This window comes from Musa acuminata, chromosome BXJ1-5 (genome assembly GCF_036884655.1).
Source record: "Musa acuminata AAA Group cultivar baxijiao chromosome BXJ1-5, Cavendish_Baxijiao_AAA, whole genome shotgun sequence".
Classification (NCBI taxonomy): Eukaryota; Viridiplantae; Streptophyta; class Magnoliopsida; order Zingiberales; family Musaceae; genus Musa; species Musa acuminata.
In genome coordinates, this window is record NC_088331.1 from 16,841,082 (window position 1) to 16,850,298 (window position 9,217).

The window sequence follows — 9,217 nt, forward strand, 5'->3', positions numbered from 1 at the left end:
TAGCCTAAACCTCGGCAATGCCACCGCAGTCGCCCTCCAACAACACACGCAGCAAGCTCTTGTGCGGCCGCTTCAACCTCGGCAACGCACGCGCCGACTCCTCTTCTCAACATTGGCCGCTTTAACGACACCGTCGTGTCCTCAACCGCATGCGATTCCTCGGCGTCATCAACGCCTCCTTCCGTAGTGCAGTTGAGACAGAGCAACGCTGCCTTCCATCTGCATCGTCGTAACCACCGCAACGACAGGCCCCCCAGCCACACCACCATCACCGCCTCCCAGCCCTCAGCAGTAGTGATCCCTCCACGCAGTGACCATAGCAAGCATTGTTGCCTCCCACGCAATGAACACAGCTACATCCCCGCATCCTCGCAGCAACCCTTTATTCCAATAGTGCTACCATCGATTGCATCACAACAACAGTACCAAGTAGGGCAATGATTTATGCCTTAGTCTTGACATCAGAAACATGAGTTTATTAGGATCAAGAGCACTAAGAGAGGGGGGGGGGGGTGAATTAGTGCAGCGGAAAACTTTTGATGTTTAAAACTGCATTCATACGATGAAATTATTTCCGACGTAAAACCATTTTCGGAAACTTAACTTGAAAGCGAGTTCGTAAAGGAGTGCAGCAAAAGTAAAGAGGAAGTAAAGCACATATGGAGGTTTGTAGTAAGGTAAGCAGCAAGAATAAATGCAAACCAAAGAGCACCACAATTTTAGAGTGGTTCGATCAATCTTGACATACATCCACTTTTGGCTTCCTCCTCCGATGAGGTCACCGACGTCCACTAGAGGCCTTCCTTCAATAGGCGAAGGCCAACCACCCTTTTATAGTTTCACTCCTTTTGACAAGCTTAGGAGACAACCCTTACAGAATTTCTCTCCTCTCTTGAAAGCTCAAAACTTGGAAGAAAAGAGGGAGGAGAACTTCTAGCCTTTACAACACTTTTGAGCTCTAAAAATCACAGAGTAAGATTGGATTTTCGGTACCTTTGGTTACCCTTTCATTGCTAAAAGGGTGGGATATTTATAGGCTCCAAACCAGTTTGAATTCCGAGCTCAAAACTACCATCTCCTAGAATTTTGGGGTCTGGCAGTTGCACCGCCTGGCAGCGCTCGGAGACTGAGCCTCTGGGCGGTGCCACCTCCTGTAAGGGGTGGTTACATGGCTTGGTAGAGCTCGGAGACCGAGCTCAGGTGGTTCCACCGCCTGTCAGGGGGGATTGCACCACCTAGTCTCGCTTGGAGACTGAGCTTAAGTAGTGCCACCGCCTGACTGGGGCGGTTGCACCGCTTGGCAGAGCTCGGAGACCGAGCTCAGGCGGTTCCACCGCTTGTCAGGGGCGGTTGCATCGCCCAGCCTAGCTCGGAGACTGAGCCCTGGGCAGTGCCACCGCCGACCCAGGCGGTGCCACCGCTAGCCAAGAAATCTGAGTCTGAATGGGCTGATCCATTCGGCCCAATTTGGGTCTGTCAAGGGCCCAATTGCCCCAAGATTAAGTTAATGGGATCACCTCCCATTTCTAACTTAATCATCATGCTAACTATGATATTTCTTAAGACATTTACTGTAACTTGCTTCGATGCGTCAATCACTTCTTCCAGTGAGCTTCCGACGAACTTACGTCGATCATCCGATGAACTCTTGGTGATGCTCCTACGGACTTCCAGTAAACTCCTGGACTTGCGATGATCCACTTGGCGAGTTCTGACGAGCTTCTTTTGGCAAGCTCCTAGACTTCTCGGATTTGTTCCCGTAGAACCTCCGATGACCGTTTGGACTTCCGTCGAACTCTCGAACTCCCAATGTGATCATAGTCTTGACTCTGGCGCAACTCTTACTGCATGTCTTTCTTCCATCGTAGTTAATCCTGCACATGTAAAACAAAACTTCGATCGAGACAATTAATCCTAAGTAATTAACCAAGTTGTCCGACATGTCATTGGTCCCTCGACGCTTCGTCAGATTCTTCGGTGCATCATCCTCTCCTGTGGCCTATTGCCCAATCGGTCAGTTGACTCCGCAACTCCAATATCCTTGCCAAAATACCTGCTCTTCTTGGCTTGATGCCCGAGTCCATGGCCCGAAGCCTTCTGTCGATACGTCGACCGATCCACCGGCCTGACGTCCAATCTTCTGACATGTTCCTCCAGCACAACATGATTTTTCCTACTTTAATTCTCTCATCCTGATCGAAGCATCCTGCGTCACTCAAAACATAGATTAAAACATAAATGTAATTATCAATTGGTTTCATCATCAAAATACGAGATTCAACAATCTCCCCCTTTTTGATGATGACAACCAATTGATGACGGAGTTAAACTTAACTCCCGGAGTTTAAACAAACTCCCGCCTATCAATATGCCATGTTGATATAACCTTGAATTCAAACTGAATTCAAGTCATTGCAATATTCATCATGAATACTTGCAACACGTCATCATGAACTTATGCATAAACTTATGCATAACATCATACTTCTCCCCCTTTGTCATCAACAAAAAGGAGAAGTCCAACTATTCTTGTGTTTGGAATATAGGTTCAACTTATTGTATGAAAAACATAGTATCAAATTTTATCATCATGCAATCTAGCAATTAAAGATGAGCAAGTTTAGCATGTTTGCTTTTCATGAGATAGCAACTGTTTGCTTCTCTTTATACTACAAGCTAGCAATTTTAACGATATGCAAGTTTTACTAAATACAAGCTAGCAAAGATTTTGAAAGCTAATGCAAGATAGCTTTCTTGTGTAAGCTCATGATTTTTGCTTCCTTTGCAATGTTTGAGCTTGCAATTTTGCTTTCGTTGCAAAGTGCAAGTTTAGCATGTTTAGCATCTTGAGATAGGCAAGATAGAACATTTTTGCATTTTCTTGAGATTTCAAGATAGCAAGATCTACATCTTGCAAGCTAGCAATGTTACAACATTTTAGAACATACAAGCTAGCAATTTAGAGAAGTTCAAGAAAACAACTCTTGCCTCATGAAATATGCAAGTTTGCTAGATGTGCACGTTAGCATGTTTTGCTTCTTCTTGAGATTTCAAACTAGCAATTATCGGTAATATTTAAGATAGCAATTTATTTTATTTTGAGAAGTGCAATTTTTGTTTTCATCTTGAATCGTGCAAGCTAGCTAGTTTGCCTCTTTTCATGATGTCCATGCTAGAAATTCTTGCTCCCCCTTTGTCATTGTCAAAAAGAAGGGAAGACCCTTATATCAAATTTTAGATTATGACAAAGGTAAGTATCAATCTTATTTGTGCATCATTATATATTCAAATTAAAACATACATAATTTCAAAAACCTTATTTTTCATGCACGATATCGAAAAATAAATCAATCATTAATAAGCATATCATACATGATACTCAAACATTAAAATTTTTAAGCATTTATCAACATGTTGATCATGATACCAAACATTCATCATTTAAAGCATTCATGATATACATCATATGCAATACATCATGTAAATCATTGTCATAAGTATTGCATGCATCATTTCAAATTCATGAATATTTCATCATTGCATGCATCATACCAAATCATAAAATATAAAATCATCATTAATGCATGATTCCAAATCATCATTTATTTCACATTATGATGGTACCAATTTTGTCAAATTACATCCTACCATGCATGATCGAAACTTCTTATTTGTATACATCAAAACAAATTAATGAATATTTCATGTATTCATATCATCACATAAGGAATATCAAGAAGAATTATTAGGTGATGAGATGTATTTCATTCATTCAAAGAATTTTACATAACAAAATTCAAGTCATAAGCCTTAAAAGATGTCACGAGAGAACATATAAACAATCTTGATTTATAAAATGAATACTCAAGTTATAATTTTAAAAAATCAAGAGAAACCGTGATTCATTTTAACAAATCTCCTCTTAAATAAATAACATAAAGAATTCTTAGGAGATCATGAAAATGATAGAATGCATTCAATCTTGTAAGAGAACAAGATATTAATTCATGCATATAAAATCTTGATTTAAGCATAAGAAATCTCAATTTATAAATTTCAAAAAATCAAGATAAAGCTCATTTAAATCATCATATCAAGATTAATAGATTTTCATAAATGAATTGTTAGGATCAAGAAAATCCGAAAATCAAGATAAAGCTCTTTTCATGATGTCCACGCTAGAAATTCTTGCTCCCCCTTTGTCATTGTCAAAAAGAAGGGAAGACTCTTATATCAATTTTTAGATTATGACAAAGGTAAGTATCAATCTTATTTGTGCATCATTATATATTCAAATTAAAACATACATAATTTCAAAAACCTTATTTTTCATGCACGATATCAAAAAATAAATCAATCATCATTAATGAGCATATCATACATGATACTCAAACATTAAAATTTTTAAGCATTTATCAACATGTTGATCATGATACCAAACATTCATCATTTAAAGCATTCATGATATACATCATATGCAATACATCATGTAAATCATTGTCATAAGTATTGCATGCATCATTTCAAATTCATGAATATTTCATCATTGCATGTATCATACCAAATCATAAAATATAAAATCATCATTAATGCATGATTCCAAATCATCATTTATTTCATATCATGATGGTACCAATTTTGTCAAATTATATCCTACCATGCATGATCAAAACTTCTTATTTGTATACATCAAAACAAATTAATGAATATTTCATGTATTCATATCATCACATAAGGAATATCAAGAAGAATTATTAGGTGATGGGATGTATTTCATTCATTCAAAGAATTTTACATAACAAAATTCAAGTCATAAGCCTTAAAAGATGTCATAAGAGAACATATAAACAATCTTGATTTATAAAATGAATACTCAAGTTATAATTTTAAAAAATCAAGAGAAATCGTGATTCATTTTAACAAATCTCCTCTTAAATAAATAACATAAAGAATTCTTAGGAGATCATGAAAATGATAGAATGCATTCAATCTTGTAAGAGAACAAGATATTAATTCATGCATATAAAATCTTGATTTAAGCATAAGAAATCTCAATTTATAAATTTCGAAAAATCAAGATAAAGCTCATTTAAATAATCAAATCAAGATCAATAGATTTTCAAAAATGAATTGTTAGGATCAAGAAAATCCGAAAATGAAATTTAACACTTTCATGCATGTATCCAAAACACATAGTTTCCAACATGTTATCAAGGCATATAATAGTGTAAAATTCTCATTATAGCAATTATATCCTACCATGCATGATCAAAATTTCTCCTCATTTTATCATATTTAACATGATTGAAGCATTGAACATGATTCATATTTAAAATGTGTCTCATGTCATAAGTATGAATCAAGCATTTGTGAAATCCGAAATCATCCTCAAAGTCACATTCAATAAATTCATACATGACAAGCATAGATTTATTGAAAAATCGATAAGATAGAGGATCGCATTTCATTTTTATAAATTTCTATTTATGTGATTTGCTTATTATAAGCATGCCATTACCTTTAATAAAATAAGTGTTAACATTTAAGACGGAAAGGTAAATTTTATAAAATAAATCATCAAGCATGAGTCCATGATAATATCCTTTTAATATCTTAATATTCATCATCAAGTATGATTTCAAAAAGTATGTTCAAAAGAAATCATTAAGACCAAATGCATGATACACTCATTTATTTTCAAAATATTCATCATATTTATTTTCATTAGATTCACAAGATTGGTAAAATAAATTCATTAATTTCCTTTTTGAAAAATCAATAAAATCAGAAAAATAAATTTTTCAAGAAGAAACCTTTTCACTTTTTAGTTGTTTTAATTCATGTGATTTATTTCATATATGCATGTTATTTTCTTTTATATCAAATAAAAACATGCATCAACGTTTAGGATCGAAAAATGAATTTCGTCATAAAAACCATCAAGACCAAATCATCATGTATAACTTTTAAAATCTCATGCATAAAATCATCAATCATGGTATCAAAAACATTTAATATTTTCATTACATCATTATGCATTACTTCAAATCAAACATGATTTCATTTAATCAAAATCGAGAAATTAGTTAATCAAACATGATACCATTCAACAATATTAATCAAACATGATACACATTATTACTTCTTAACCACATATAGCATGATTTCATAAGGCATTTTTAATCATTTTGTTTTATCATAAACATGTAATTTTTATGATTATTTTTAAAATTCCTAGAATGATAAGCATGATTCCTATTTTTTGTATTTTCATTATAAAACGTGTAATTTTCAAGAAAATTAATTCTAAACAAAAAAAGGAAAAATGCATCATGAAAAATATCAAGTAATTTCAAAATAAATTAAGGGGGTTTCGATTACCTCATCGTTGAATGCCATTAAGGCGTAGTTTGCCACATCACCTTTCTTGATTTTCTCCTCGTTTTTAGAGGAGCTTGATTCATCCCACTTTGTGTTCTTCTTTTTGCGTTCAAAGCAAGTAGTAATATTCTTTTTGTTCTTAAATTTTTGTTTCTTTAATTTTTTAAATTTCTTAGTGAGTAGTTCTTGTTCACCGTCACTTGAGCTTATGCTCGAGTGGTCTTCAAATGTTCTATGTCCCAAATCCTTCCTGTTCTTTGGAAGGTGGTTTTGTTCATCATGTGCATTGCGCACCATTTCATATGTCATCAATGAACCGATAAGTTCTTCAAGTGAAAAAATATTTAAATCTTTTGTTTCTTGTATTGCCATTACTTTTGATTCCCAAGCATTAGAAAGTGATCGTACAACTTTACAAACAAGTTCAAAATTCGAGAAACATTTGCCAAGAGCTTTTAAACCATTGACGACATCCGTAAAACAGGTGTACATGTCAACAATGGTTTCGCTCAGCTTCATTCGAAAAAGCTCGAAATCATGCATCAAAAAATTTACTTTAGAATCTTTTACACTACTTGTGCCTTCATGTGTGATTTCAAGAGTGCGCCAAATATCGAAAGTTGTTTTGCACATAGAAATCCGATTGAACTCATTTTTGTCCAAATCGCAAAATAAGGCATTCATAGCCTTTACGTTTAAAGAAAAATACTTCTTCTCTAAATCCAACCATTCGTTCATCGGTTTAGAGGGAAGTTGAAAACTATTTTCAATAATATTCCATAAATCCAAATTCATAGAAATCAAGAAAACTCTCATTCGAGTTTTCTAATAAGTGTAGTCCAATCCGTTAAACAACGGTGGACGAACAATCGATAAGCCCTCTTGAAAGCCACGAAGAGTCATTTCTCTCGGGTGTAAATCCAAAATGAGAAATATCGGGCTCTAATACCAATTGTTAGGATTAAGAGCACTAAGAGGGGGGGGGAGTGAATTAGTGCAGCGGAAAACTTTCGACGTTTAAAACTGCGTTCGTACGATGAAATCGTTTCCGACGTAAAACCGTTTTCGGAAACTTAACTTAAAAGCGAGTTCGTAAAGGAGTGCAGCAAAAGTAAAGAGGAAGTAAAGCACATATGGAGGTTTGCAGTAAGGTAAACAACAAGAATAAATGTAAACCAGAGAGCACCGCAATTTTAGAGTGGTTCGATCAATCTTGACCTACATCCACTTTTGGCTTCCTCCTCTGACGAGGTCACCAACGTCCACTATAGGCCTTCCTTCAATAGGAGAAGGCCAACCACCCTTTTATAGTTTCACTCCTTTTGATGGGCTTAGGAGACAACCCTTACAGAATTTCTCTCCTCTATTGAAAGCTCAAAACTTGGAAGTAAAGAGGGAGGAGAACTTCTAGCCTTTACAACACTTTTGAGCTCTAAAAATCATAGAGTAAGATTGGATTTTTGGTGCCTTTGGTTGCCCTTTCATTACTGAAATGGTGGGGTATTTATAGGCCCCAAACTAGTTTGAATTCCGAGTTCAAAACTGTCATCTCCCAAAATTCCGGGGTCTAGCGGTTGCACCGCCTGACTGGGGCGGTTGCACCACTTGGCAGAGCTCGGAGACTAAGCCTCTAGGCGGTGCCACCTCCTATCAGGGGCGGTTGCACCGCTTGACAGAGCTCGGAGACCGAGCTCATGCGGTTCCACCGCCTGTTAGGGGCGGTTGCACCGCCCAGTCTCGCTCGGAGACTGAGCCCAAGCGGTGCCACCGCCTGACTGGGGCGGTTGCACCGCTTGGCAGAGCTCGGAGACCGAGCTCAGGCGGTTCCACCACTTGTCAGGGGCGGTTGCACCGCCCAGTCTAGCTCGGAGACTAAGCCCTGGGCGGTGCCACCGTTGGCCAAGAAATCTGGGTCCGAATAGGCTAATCTATTCGGCCCAATTTGGGTCTGTCAAGGGCTCAATTGCCCCAAGATTAAGTTAATGGGATCACCTCCCATTTCTAACTTAATCATCGTGCTAACTATGATATTTCTTAAGACATTTACTACAACTTGCTCCAGTGCGTCAATCGCTTCTTTCGGCGAGCTTCCGGCGAACTTCCGTCGATCATCCGATGAACCCTCAGTGATGCTCCTACGGACTTCAGGCAAACTCCTGGACTTGCGATGATCCACTTGGCGAGTTCCGACGAGCTTCTTTTGGCAAGCTCCTGGACTTCTTGGATTTGTTCCAGTAGAACCTCCAACGACCGTCCAGACTTCCGTCTAACTCTCGAACTCCCAACGTGATCATAGTCTTAACTCCGGCGTAACTCCTACTGCATATCTTTCTTCCATCATAGTTAATCCTGCACATGTAAAACAAAACTTCGATTAAGACAATTAATCCTAAGCAATTAACCAAGTTGCCCGGCATGTCATTGGTCCCTCGACGCTTCGTCCGATTCTTCGGCGCATCATCCTCTCCTACGGCCTATTGCCCAATCGGCCAGTTGACTCTGCAACTCCGATATCCTTAGCACAATACCCGCTCTTCTTGGCCCGATGCTCGAGTCCACGGCCCGAAGCCTTCTGTCGATACGTCGAACGATCCACCGGCCCAACGTCCAATCTTCTGACATGTTCCTCTAGCACAACATGATTTTTCCTGCTTCAATTGTCTCATCCTGATCGAAGCATCCTGTGTCACTCAAAATATAGATTAAAACATAAACACAATTATCAATTGGTTTCATAATCAAAATAGAGATTCAATAGAGTTGAGATTACAGATTTGCAGTCTTACGAAATGGCCACTAATAACTCAGTAAAAGTACAAATGGAAGCATTGGAAAT